This window comes from Bubalus kerabau, chromosome 5 (genome assembly GCF_029407905.1).
Source record: "Bubalus kerabau isolate K-KA32 ecotype Philippines breed swamp buffalo chromosome 5, PCC_UOA_SB_1v2, whole genome shotgun sequence".
In the NCBI taxonomy this organism is placed as follows: domain Eukaryota; kingdom Metazoa; phylum Chordata; class Mammalia; order Artiodactyla; family Bovidae; genus Bubalus; species Bubalus kerabau.
In genome coordinates this window covers 46,252,666-46,266,190 of record NC_073628.1, presented here as the reverse complement: position 1 = coordinate 46,266,190, position 13,525 = coordinate 46,252,666, and the positions used below count along the sequence as shown (strand labels likewise).

The window sequence follows — 13,525 nt, the reverse complement described above, 5'->3', positions numbered from 1 at the left end:
ACTTTCTGGTTGCTCATGACACATTATTCATTATTGTTTCCATGTGAAACCTTATGAAAATAGGTAATCCACGTTTGAAGTAGCTCTTCCTTGAAATATATTTTTGTCCATAAGTGCAATCTTGCTCACATGGAATGTTCATCATATTCTAAATTAATATCCTTATCATAAATTATTATTGGTTTAAACTAAACATTTAAAACAGTTTCCATTTATAGATACAGCAAAAATAAATTGTTCTGATTTTCTGCCATGAGCCCTTTTATTTACTATAAAGGCAATAAAAAATGCTACCATTGCCTTGGAAATCATATAGACAACCTCATACTTTATGAGGTTGTCTCTTCTTGCTCATTTATTTGTCTCATGACTACTTTCTTTGGCTTTCACTGCTAAAGGAACATTTTCCCCAAGGAAAATTTTTTTGAAATAATTTTCTTTAGTTTTGACCATGCATTTTTGAGGTTCCTAAGAATAAGGGTCAGTTTGGGCTTTTCCACTTACTATACTGCCACTTTCTAGCTTTGTGGGGGAAGATAAGCATGTGATAAATAGGTAAACCATTACAATGTATTGGGTCAAGTGTTTCAAAATAGGTATAGATAGCGAAAGGCAAAAGGGAAACTTTGAGAAAGATGCCTCAAATTTTTCAGGATATTGGAAAAGGAGAAAACTTTGGAGATGTAAATGAGGATACTGTTGGGGATGTTGGCTTTAGGAAGGCCTCCGTGAGACAATGAGCCTTGGGCTGAGACTTGAGGAATAATGAGAGTTCATCTGATAGCATAGAGGTAGTTAGAAGAGATGTAATGGCATCACAATAGAAGAAAGGCAACAGCTAAGCTGCAGATAGGGAACTGAGATATGCAATAAAGTGTGCAGTCGCTGGTCAGGATAATGCATCCAGGAGCTGAACTGAGTTATATAATGCAAAAGTGCATTATAACTGAGTGCCCTTACGGTTTCAGCAATTTGGCTTATTTACAGGCTTCTAGTATAAGTTGGATCAACAAGAAGGTTGGACTTGATGACAGTCCATCAGAGAGCTACAGCGGCCCTTAGCGTTTTCTTCACATTGGGTGTTGCTCAGTTCAATACAGAAGATCCCAGTGCCTAGAGTGGTGGGTGTTGGGGAAGTGGAGACACAATTGGTATCTCGGGAAACTTGGTTTGATGGAAAGACCAGGTCCTGGGTTCTGATCCCAGCTGTGAACTAGATAGATCTCTTGGGTAATCACTTTTGGTTTCAATTCTTTTTTCTTTATTTCCAAAATGAGGGCATGAAAGGATCATCTCAGAGGCTCACTCATTCGGGACCCACCATACATTAATTGCATTACTACTAGTTACCTGGAATGCTCTTTATTTCTTTAGATATACCTGAGTGGAGTAAAGCTCATCTCCTATAGCTCCAACTATAAGCAGAGCTGAGGATGAAAAGACAGTCTTGAAAAGAGTGATTTTTAAGAAACTCTGCCCTACTCTTGCCTGGAAAATCCCATGGACGGAGGAGCCTGGTGGGCTGCAGTCCATGGGGTCGCTAAGAGTGGGACACGACTGAGCGACTTCACTTTCACTTTTCACTTTCCTGCATTGGAGAAGGAAATGGCAACCCACTCCAGTGTTCTTGCCTGGAGAATCCCAGGGATGGGGGAGCCTGGTGGCTGCCATCTATGGGGTCGCACAGAGTCAGACACAACTGAAGTGACTTAGCAGCAGCAGCAGCAGCCCTAAGAGCATTTAAATTTTGTAACTAGACCTAGTTTGTAGATGGCCAGAGATGGGACCATAATAATAGCTTCTGTTAACTTCTTATGTGCCAGGTACTGTACTTAATATATATACACAATATATATTAATATATAATTAATATATGTGCAATATATATATATATAATTACCCTTTGGGGAGATTATTTCATTTTTCATTTTCTAGATGAGGAACATGAGACAGAAAGGGTAAGAATATTACCTAAGGCCACACCACTATTAGTTTGATGCAAAAGTAATTGCAGTTTTAGACCTTGAATTTTAAATCATTATGACAAGGTTCAAACACATCTTTATTCAAATTGGAATCATTACAATCAACACATTTTTGCCAACGAGAAATAAGTTTGTTTATTCCTGTAGCATAAAAATCCATGCTTCAGAAACTCTTGGAAAACATTTTCTGCCTCCTGCTGGCTGTGGAAGCGTTTTCCCTGAAAAAAGTTGTCGAGATGCTTGAAGAAGTGGTAGTCTGTTGGTGAAAGGTCAGGTGATTATGGTGGATGAGGCAAAACTTCATACCCCGATTCGTTCAATTTTTGAAGCATTGATTATGAGAAGTGCAATTGGGCATTATCATGGAGAAGTATTGGGCCCTTTCTGTTGACCAATACCAGCTGCAGGCGTTGCAATTTTTGGTGCATATCATTGATTTGCTGAGCATACTTCTTAGATATGATGGTTTTGCCGTATTCAGGAAGCTCTAGTGGATCAGATGGGCAGTGAATCACCGAACAGTGACTGTGACCTTTTTTTGGTGCAAGTTTGGCTTTGGGGAGTGTTCTGGAGCTTCTTCTTGGTCCAGCCACTGAACTGGTCATTGCTAGTTGTTATATAAAATCCACTTTTTGTTATACGTCACAATCCGATCCAGAAATGGCTCATTGTTGCATAGAATAAGAGAAGATGACATTTCAAAATGACGATTTTTTTTTTAAATTTCCGGCCAGCTCATGAGGCACCCACTTATTGAGCTTTTTCACCTTTCCAATTTCATTCAAATGCTGAATGACCATAGAATGGTCGACATTGAGTTCTTTAGCAACTTCTCATGCAGTTGTAACAGGATCAGCTTCAATGATTGCTCTCAATTGGTTGTTGTCAACTTCTGATGGGCAGCTACTATGCTCCTTATCTTCTAGGCTCTTGTCTCCGTTGCAAAACTTCTTGAACCACCACTGTACTATAAATTCATTAGCAGTTCTTGGGACAAATGCATGGTTGATGATGAGAGTTGTCTCTTTGCTTTAGACCCATTTTGAATTCAATTAAGAAAATTGGTTGAATTTGCTTTTTGTCTAACATCATTTCTATAGTCTAAATAGAAAATAAACAGCAAGAAACAAGTAACTAGCAAAAAAGCATGAAACAAGAAATGTGCATTAACATGATTATAACATAACCACATTTATTTAAGAATGTATTCCACTATCAAATGGCAAATTTCAACAGTGCAAAAACTGAAATTGTATTTTCATCAACGTAATAGTAAAAGTGTTTCAAACTCAGGTCTGTCTGTCTTCAAAGTGATTCTAAAACAATGACTACCAAACCTGATTGTACCTACTGCAGAAACACCTACAGATCTAAAGAATCAGAATTTCAGAAGGTACAACAGAGATAACATTTGTTTTTAAATAATCCATCAAGTAATTTTAATGTGTGATTAGAGAAATATTAGATAAAGATTTATATAAAATGACAGGAAAATCCAGTGGTTGAATAAAAGGCTAACCAACTGAAAGAATAAGGATGTTTTTGTGGTTTAGAAAGAGCATTTGAATTCACATCCCTGTTATGATGAGCAGCATGTTCTGTTCTTAAGGAAGTAACCGAGAGCATGAAGGGAGGCCTGGGTTCCAGAACTGTGTCTTTATGAACTAACTAGCAGTTCAGACAGAGGCAAAAAGGTTGACCTGTATGACATGTAAGGCCTCATGAAAGAGCTAAGTTATATGTTTATACAAATAATTAAGAATTAGGTGTTGTGTAAGCTTTATTCCGGTGGGCTGCTGTCTCTGGGGTCCCACAGAGTCGGACACGACTGAAGCAACTTAGCAGCAGCAGCAAGCTTTATTTGGTTTGATTAAAAATATTTCCTTGGAGAAAAAGAGTTAATAAAATTGACCTCAAAAAAAAAATTGACCTCAACGAGTACAAATTTACATAATTTTTGACAAACATAAAATACCAGATCAGAATATAAAAAAATCTTTTGTAAACCTCTATGCTAATTTTTATTTTTTTCCTTGAAATGACTAATTGTTGACTCACCAAGAGGTAACTAGGAAAATGACTAATTATTAAAGATTACTAGTAATACTACTCTGGCCTTTTCAGATCCCTTTGGACACCAGTTATGCATAGATATTTACATGTAGAATGTCATTTATATTTCCCTAAAATTGCTGAGAAAATTCCCAGCTGAGAGAAAAGTGTTCATTTTGTTAATTTACCAGAAAAGGTAGTTTGCAAGCCCTCTCTAGAGTCAACTATTTCAGCAGAATTTTGTTACAGTTTAATAGCTCTATCAAAAACTTGGTTGAAGATGAGGAAAACGTGAATGTAAAATTTTCAGCTAAGGCAAATTTGGAAGGAAAAAGTAAAACTAGAGCGTTCACATCTAATATAATACAATGGACTAACACTAATAAATTCTTACATTTATGTACCTGCTCTCTCACACTTCTGTCCGCCCCCCCCCCCATTTTTTTTTTTTCATTGCAGGATAGAGGGGTTGTTTCTTGATAGCAATTCATGTGAGAAAATTGTAAACACAAGATGAGTCATTATGCAACATAGTTCCGCACAATGTAACACTCTTGGAATCAGCAGAACTTGCCCTTAGTGAGAGAGAGCATACTCTTAACTACTGAATTCTGGTAAATTGGAAAAGGTCACTGAGATGATGGTTGTTGTTCAGTCGCAAAGTGATGTCCGACTCTTTGCAACCCCATGGACTGCAGCACACCAGGCATCCCTGTCCCTGACTGTCTTCAGAGTTTGTTCAAATTTGAGCAAATTTGCTCCATTGAGTTGGGGATGCCATCCAACCATCTCATTCTCTGTCATCCCCTTCTCCTCCTGCCTTCAGTCTTTTCCAGCTTCAGGGTCTTTTCCAATCAGTCAGCTCTTTGCATCAGGTGGCCAAAGTATTGGAGCTTCAGCTTCAGCATCAGTCCTTCCAGTGAATATTCAGGGTCAATTTCCTTTAGAACTGACTGGTTTGATTTCCTTGCTGTCCAAGGGATTTTCAAGAGTCTTCTCCAACACCACAGTTTGAAAACATCAATTCTTCAGTGCCCAGCCTTCTTTATGGTCCAGTTCTCATATCCATACATGACTACTGGAAAAACCATAGCTTTGACTAGATGGACTTTTGATGGCAAAGTGATGTTTCTGCTTTTTAATAATACACTGTCTAGGTTGGTCATAACTTCTCTTAAAAGGAGCAAGCATCTTAATTTTGCAGTTGCAATCACTGTCCCAGAGAAGGCAATGGCACCCCACTCTAGTACTCTTGCCTGGAAAATCCCATGGATGGAGGAGCCTGGTGGGCTGCAGTCCATGGGGTCGCAAAGAGTTCAGCACAACTGAGCGACTTCACTTTCACGCATTGGAGAAGGAAATGGCAACCCACTCCAGTGTTCTTGCCTGGAGAATCCCAGGGATGGGGAGCCTGGTGGGCTGCCATCTATGGGGTCGCACAGAGTTGGTCAGACACGACTGAAGCGACTTAGCAGCAGCAGCAGTCACCATCCACAGTGATTTTTGGAGCCCTAGAAAATAAAATCTGCCGCTGTTTCCATCTATTTGCCATGAAGTGATGGGACCAGATACCATGGTCTTAGGTTTTTGAATGTTGAGTTTTAACCCACTTTTTTCATTCTCCTCTTTCACCTTTATCAAGAGTTTAGTTTCTTTATCCTTTCTGCCATAAGGGTGGTGTCATCTGCATATCTGAGGTTATTGATATTTCTCCCAGCAATCTTGATTCCAGCTTGTGATTCATCCAGCCCAGCATTTTGCATGATGTACTCTGCATATAAGTTCAATAAGCAGGGTGAGAATATACAGCTTAACGTACTCCTTTCCAAATGTTGAACAGTCCGTTGTTCCATGTCTGATTTTTTTTTAATTTTATTTTATTTAACTTTACAATATTGTTTTGCTTTTGCCATATATCAAAATGAATCTGCCACAGGTATACATGTGTTCCCCATCCTGAACCCTCCTCCCTCCTCCCTCCCCATTCCATCCCTCTGGGTCGTCCCAGTGCACCAGCCCCAAGCATCCAGTATCATGCATCGAACCTGGACTGGCGACTCGTTTCATATATGATACTATACATATTTCAATGCCATTCTCCCCAATCATCCTATGTCTGAGTTTAACTCTTGCTTCTTAACCTGCATACAAGTTTCTCAGGAGATGGGTAAGGTAGTCTGGTATTCCCATCTCTTTAAGAATTTTCCACGGTTTGTTGTGATCTACACAGTCAAAGGCTTTAGCATAATCAATGTAGCAGAAAGTAGATTTTTTTGGGGGGAATTCCATTGCTTTCTCTATGATCCAACAGATTTTGGCAATTTGGTCTCTGGTTCTTCTGCCTTTTCTCAATCCAGCTTGTACATCTGGAAGTTCTCAGTTCACATATTGCTGAAGCCTAGCTTGAAAGATTTTGAACATTAACTTGAACATTACATAGCATATGAAATGAGCACAATTGTGTTATAGTTTGAACATTTTTTGGCATCCCTTTCTTTGGAATTGGAATGAAAACTAAACTTTTCAGTCCTATGGCCACTATTGAGTTTTCCAAATTTGCTGGCATATTGAGTGCAGCATTTTCACAGCATCATCTTTTAGGATTTGAAATAGCTCAGTTAAAATTCTTTCACCTTCACTAACTTTGTTCGTAGTAATGCTTCCTAAGGCCCACTTGACTTCACACTTTAGGATGTCTGGCACTAGGTGACTAACCACAGCATCATGTTTTTCTGGGTCATTAATACCTTTTTTTATAGCTCTTCTGTGTATTCTTGCCATCTCTTCTTAATCTCAGCTGCTTCTGTTTAGTCCTTGCTGTTTCTGTCCTTTATTGTGTCCATGTTTGCTTAAAATTTTCCCTTGGTATCTCCAGTTTTCTTGAAGAGATCTGTGGTCTTTCCCATCTATTGTTTTCCTTTATTTGTTTGCATTGTTCTCTTAAGAAGCCTTTCTTATCTCTCCTTGCCATTCTCTGGAACTCTGCATTAAGCTGGGTATATCTTTCCCTTTCTCCTTTGCCTTTCCCTTCTCTTCTTTTCTCAGATACTCGTTCGTGAGGCCTCCTCAGACAACTCCTCTGAGAGAACTCCTCAGACAACTGCGTTTCCTTTTCCTTGGGGATCGTTTTGGTCATTGCCTCCTGTACAGTATTACAAACTTCTATCCGTAGTTCTTCAGGAATTCTGTCTACCAGGTCTTCCCCATTAAATCTGTTTGTCACTTTTACTATATAATCATAAAGGATTTGATTTGGACCATACCTGAATGGTCTAGTGTTTTTCACTACTTTCTTCATGGGGGGAGTCTTAAAATTATCGCAAGAATTTTAGAGGCCTAAACAGTTGTGTTAACCCAAAGAAAACAAGAGTGAGCTAGAAAAATCATCCTATTTTTCTTTTCCATTTTCTGGCAGTGCCATGTGGGATGTAAGATCTTAGTTCCCATTAGGAGTCGAACCCACATCTCTGCATTGGAAGCACAGAGTCTCAACCACTGGACCGCCAGGGAGGTCTTGAGCCATCCTAGTTTTAGCTTCAGTTTTTTAATGTGTATTTTAGTATATTTTTATCCAGAGTGGCCTTGTGGGTAGAAGTTATACAGACACATATTTCATGTAAGTGTAAGAAAACAAAATAGACGTTTTTGATGGTAGAACTGTTTGCTCTTTCTGGACATATTCAACAAAGGGTGTGGATTGCCTTTGGTTAGGACTCTTATGAGAGATTAGACACTGGGTTGATGGTGGCATGAGGGTTAGACCATTTTAGTTCTCCGATTTTAGATGTATATGTTTTAGGAAATTATTTAGCAAAATAAACTTACTGATAAATAAACTATTTAGTTGAATCTGAATCCTTTCTATATGTACGGTTCATATATAATTCCATAAAATGTATTTCTTGTCTCAAACAAAATTTCACTATTGTGATGATTAACTGCACAAAGTACTGCCATTGCCCAAATTATGTTTTTCCAATTAGTTATGCACATTTCATTCAGAGTTATCACTGCCAGATTCTAATGTCTTCTTACCACCTCCCTGCTCATAACATGATGCTCTGCAACTGATTTTAGGATAAACACACACATTCTTAATATGACCTACAAAGTTCGGCAAGGTCTAGCCCTCCGTGCTTCTCCAGTTTTATGTTTACCGTTCTCCATTTCCAGTCCAACCGTATTGGGTTACTATTAGTTTCTCACCTACACAATGTGCTCCTGTTTTCCGCACATCGGTTTTCATGCTGGGTTTTTTTTTTTTTTTTCCTATAAATGTTCTTCTTGTTCCTAAATGACTTCTGCTCACCGTTCAGATCTCAATTCACTTTTCATTTAGTCCAGAAAGCCTACCTGATCTTCCTATTTAGATCACATTCCCTGTTATATATATATGCTCATATTCTGTAGTTCTCATTCACTGCATTGATCTCCGTGTATTGTTTATAATTTACATATGATTGTGTAGCTGTTTGATTATCATCTGTTTTCCTTACTAAAATATAACATCCTAAGGAAGAAAGCATGTTTTGTTTTACTTAATTATTGAACTCCCTGTACCTTGTGATATGTATGTATCATAATAAATGTATGTTGAGTGAATAATATAAGTGGAAAAGGTAACACCTACTATGGAAGTACAGGAGAGACTATTTAGAGAAAGGATGTGATATACTACCCTAATCAATAAGGTAATTTTATATAGTGCTCGCATTTTTTAGACCAGTTTTACTTTTCACAAAAGTCGTGAAAGCTAGGATTATTATAGCACATCATATTATTTTAATTCTATGGATAAGAAAATTTTATTTTTCTTAACTTTACAAATAAGGCCAGTTAACTAGCAAGAAGAATAGTTATTAAGTAACAGATCTAAGATTAAAAAATGAAAAATGAATGTGTGCTTGAGATTTTAGGAAAATGACCGTGTACTTGTTGTTATACTTAGATACTACATTCTTTTATGTATGTGTGTGTGTGTTAGTCATTCAGTTGTGTCCTACTCTTTGTGACTCCATGGACTGTAGCTCACTAGGCTTCTCTGTCCATGGAATTCTCTAAGCAAGAATACTGGCATGGGTAGCCATTTGCTTCTCCAGGGGACCTTCCTAACTCAGGGATCAAATCTGGTCTCCTGCATTGCAGGCAGATTCTTTATCATCTGAGCCACCAGGGAAGCCCCACCACGTTCTTTTGTAATTTGCTTTATATGGTATCTTTTCTTATAGGACTGTCTTAGTTCAGGCTGCTACAACAAAATACTGGGTGACTTAAACATTTATTTCTTTCAGTTTTGAAGGCTGGGAAGTCTAAGAACAAGATGCCTGCAGGTTTGGTGTCTGTTGAGAGCCCTTTTCCTGGTTTGCAGATGGCTTCCTTCTTGCTGTATCCTCAAGGAGGAGAGAGGGAGTGCTGGTCTCTTCCCTCAGTGCAACCCACTCCAGTATTCTTGCCTGGAGAATCCCAGGGATGGGGGAGCCTGGTGGGCTGGCGTCTATGGGGTCGTGCAGAGTCGGACACGACTGAAGCGATTTAGCAGCAGCAGCAGCAACCCCATCTCATTTCAGGGCTCTGTTCTCATGATCTTGTCTAAACCTAATTACCTACCAAAGGCTCCACCTTCAAATACCATCATGATAAGGTTTCAATGTGCATATTTGGGGGACACATTTAGTCCATAGGAAGAACCAAACTATGTATTATTTATACATACTCTAAAATATTCTAAAATATATTTCTAGTTTTAGAATTTTAAACATGGAATTTTCAGTTACATTTGAGACTTGCCTGCAATGCAGGGGTTCGATCCCTGGGTTAGGAATTTCCCCTGGAGAAGGGAATGGCTACCTATTCCAGTATTTTTGCCTGGAGCATTCCATGGACAGTATAGTCAGTGGGGTTGCAGAGTCAGACACAACTGAGCGACTATCACTTTCACCCTTTTTGAGATCTTCACAGATAAGATTTGAACCATGAAAGTTATGCTGCCATCTAGTGATAACTAACCTGAATGAAATTCGAAAACTAGCGTAGCAGGTTAAGCTCTCCAGGAACGGTAGAACATGTCATCCACATAGAATGGGCTGGACATATAACTTAGGCAGACATTTCTTTTTAGTGAACATTTGAAGTAGCTGATTCTTACGAAGATCATGAATTAATAATGACTAAATAAAACAAATCTTAGCTGTAGAGTATTACCCATGTAGTAAGTGGATTAGATGGTTTCCTATGATTGTGCCACTTAACTGAAATCTGTCTCCGTTTCCTTACTGTCTTGACTGCTTCTGAATGAGAGAATTTTGTACTCTGATAACCTAATAAAAAGAATTTTCATCTTGGTTTAAAAAACTAACCATGTTCAGGAACAAACATATATGAGGAAATGAGTCCTTGGCAAAATTTCCAGTTAGCTTTTGCAGCATCATAAGGAAGAAGTGGAATGCTAAAATAAGCTTCATTTATCCCAAGTAGATACTTAAAGGCACTTTGAATTAAATTACTGTGATTTAATGTAAACACAGCAATAAAACACTTCCAGATATTCAATAAATGGTTATAAAATACAAAATATATAAGAATTTTCTTTAAAGCACTGAACCCCAAAGAAAATTTGAATAATTTATGTGTATTTCTTAAGTCTTGAACATACATGATAGATTTTAGCTGATGTATTTAAGTGAGTTATTGTCCTAGTACATTAGAACTGCAGATAAAATTATCATTAAAAGCCCTCAAGCTAAAATTTTTTATATAAACATCCAGATTAAAAAGAGATAAAAATTCTTCTATTTCTCTGGAGGCCTAAACAACAAAAACTTATCCCTCTGAAATGATCATTTTGCTCGCAGATGTGAGAAAATTATATTTAACACTTTTTTTTTAGATAGTCCATAGAGGATTGTTTCTCTTTGTCCATTTACTGGTATACTCATTGAACTGTATCCCTGAGGTGTTCAAACTCATGGTGGAGAAATAGCCTAATTGGAAAGATTAATTACTTTTCATATAACTCAGTGAAAATTATGGCTTTCCTGACCTGGCTTCTTACCCTGTCTCCCCTTCAGGAATAATATTTCATGTGCTGACAATAAACACTATGTAACAGAGTTGCTATTTTGCCAGGAGTTAAGTTGGGAATTTCAGGGTCATGAGCAATTTTAAGATAAGTAAAGCAGTTGACTTACACCTATTTCTTTTTTTTTATTAATTAATTAATTAATTTATTTTACTTTACAATATTGTATTGGTTTTGCCATACATTGACTTGAATCTGCCATGAGTGTACATGTGTTCCATATCCTGAACTCCCCTCCCATATCCCTCCCCATCCCTTCCCTCTGGGTCATCCCAGTGCACCAGCCCCGAGCACCCCGTATCATGCATCGAACCTGGACTGGTGATTCGTTTCACATAAGATATTTTGCATGTTTCAATGAAACACATGAAAAGATGCTCAGTGTCACTCATTATCAGAGAAATGCAAATCAAAACCACAATGAAGTACCATTTCACACCAGTCAGAATGGCTGCGATCCAAAAGTCTACAAGCAATAAATGCTGGAGAGGGTGTGGAGAAAAGGGAACCCTCTTACACTGTTGGTGGAAATGCAAACCAGTACAGCCACTATGGAGAACAGTGTGGAGATTCCTTAAAAAACTGGAAATAGAACTGCCATCAGATCAGATCAGTCACTCAGTCGTGTCCAACTCTTTGCGACCCCATGAATTGCAGCACGCCAGGCCTCCCTGTCCATCACCAGCTCCCAGAGTTCACGGAGACTCACGTCCATCGAGTCAGTGATGCCATCCAGCCATCTCATCCTCTGTCGTCCCCTTCTCCTCCTGCCCCCAATCCCTCCCAGCATCAGAGTCTTTTCCAATGAGTCAACTCTTCGCATGAGGTGGCCAAAGTACTGGAGTTTCAGCTTTAGCATCATTCCTTCTAAATAAATCCCAGGGCTGATCTCCTTCAGCATGCACTGGTTGGATCTCCTTGCAGTTCAAGGGACTCTCAAGAGTCTTCTCTAACCCACAGTTCAAAAGCATCAATTCTTCGGCGCTCAGCCTTCTTCACAGTCCAACTCTCACATCCATACATGACCACAGGAAAAACCATAGCCTTGACTAGACGAACCTTTGTTGGAAAAGTAATGTCTCTGCTTTTGAATATGCTATCTAGGTTGGTCATAACTTTACTTCCAAGGAGTAAGCATCTTTTAATTTCATGGCTGCAGTCACCATCTGCAGAGATTTTGGAGCCCAGAAAAATAAAGTCTGACACTGTTTCCACTGTTTTCCCATCTATTTCCCATGAAGTGATGGGACTGGATGCCATGATCTTCGTTTTCTGAATGTTGAGCTTTAAGCCAACTTTTTCACTCTCCACTTTCACTTTCATCAAGAGGCTTTTGAGTTCCTCTTCACTTTCTGCCATTAAGGGTGGTGTCATCTGCATATCTGAGGTTATTGATATTTCTCCTGGCAATCTTGTTTCCAGCTTGTGTTTCTTCCAGCCCAGCGTTTCTCATGATGTACTCTGCATATAAGTTAAATAAGCCAGGTGACAATATACAGCCTTGACGAACTCCTTTTCCTATTTGGAACCAGTCTGTTGTTCCATGTCCAGTTCTAACTGTTGCTTCCTGACCTGCATACAGATTTCTCAAGAGGCAGATCAGGTGGTCTGGGATTTCCATCTCTTTCAGAATTTTCCACAGTTTATTGTGATCCATACACTCAAAGGCTTTGGCATAGTCAATAAAGCAGAAATAGATGTTTTTCTGGAACTCTCTTGCTTTTTCCATGATCCAGCGGATGTTTGCATATGACCCAGCAATCCCACTGCTGGGCATACACACTGAGGAAACCAGAATCAAAAGAGACACGTGTACCCCAATGTGCACCTATTTCTTAGTTGATACCCTTAACATAAAGTAGTTTGGTGTTTATTCCAAGACAAGTGCACAAATATGACCCCATGTCTGTTTTCATGTGACACACTGTTTGTATGAAGAATGTAAATAGTATCAGACAACAGCGGATGTCAATCTAGCAGGAATTTGATTTAAAATTGCCAAAAAGTACTGGATCATACCAGAGGGGTGTGCTTCTTTGAAAAATACGTTGTATAGTGTAGTTATGATCAGCCTTGTATGAAGCACAGATGATCTGGGATCTCTCTTGGTTCTGGGTTAGGGAAGACCTTTTTTTTAAAAAAAATATTGTATTTGCTTATTTTGTTAGTTGAGTTGCAATGTTATGTTAATTTTTTCTGTACAGCAAAGTGATTCAGTTATGCATATATGCTATACATATATGTGTATTCTTTTTCATATTCCTTTCCATTAGTGATTATCACAGGATATCGAATATAATTCACTGTGCTATATAGTAGGACCTTGTTGTTTATCCATTCTGTATATAATACTTTGCATCACTAACCCCAAACCCCCAATCCGTCCCTCCCGCACTCCCCTCTGCCTTCG

At 38.6% G+C, this 13,525-nt stretch overlaps 1 protein-coding gene across 5 annotated transcripts in view; it reads left to right on the top strand.

The window, feature by feature from the left end:
* The window catches only part of NOX4 (NADPH oxidase 4), a 190,041-nt gene that overhangs the window by 21,721 nt on the left and 154,795 nt on the right, over positions 1–13,525 (top strand). The gene's annotated exons all lie outside the window — the stretch shown is intronic.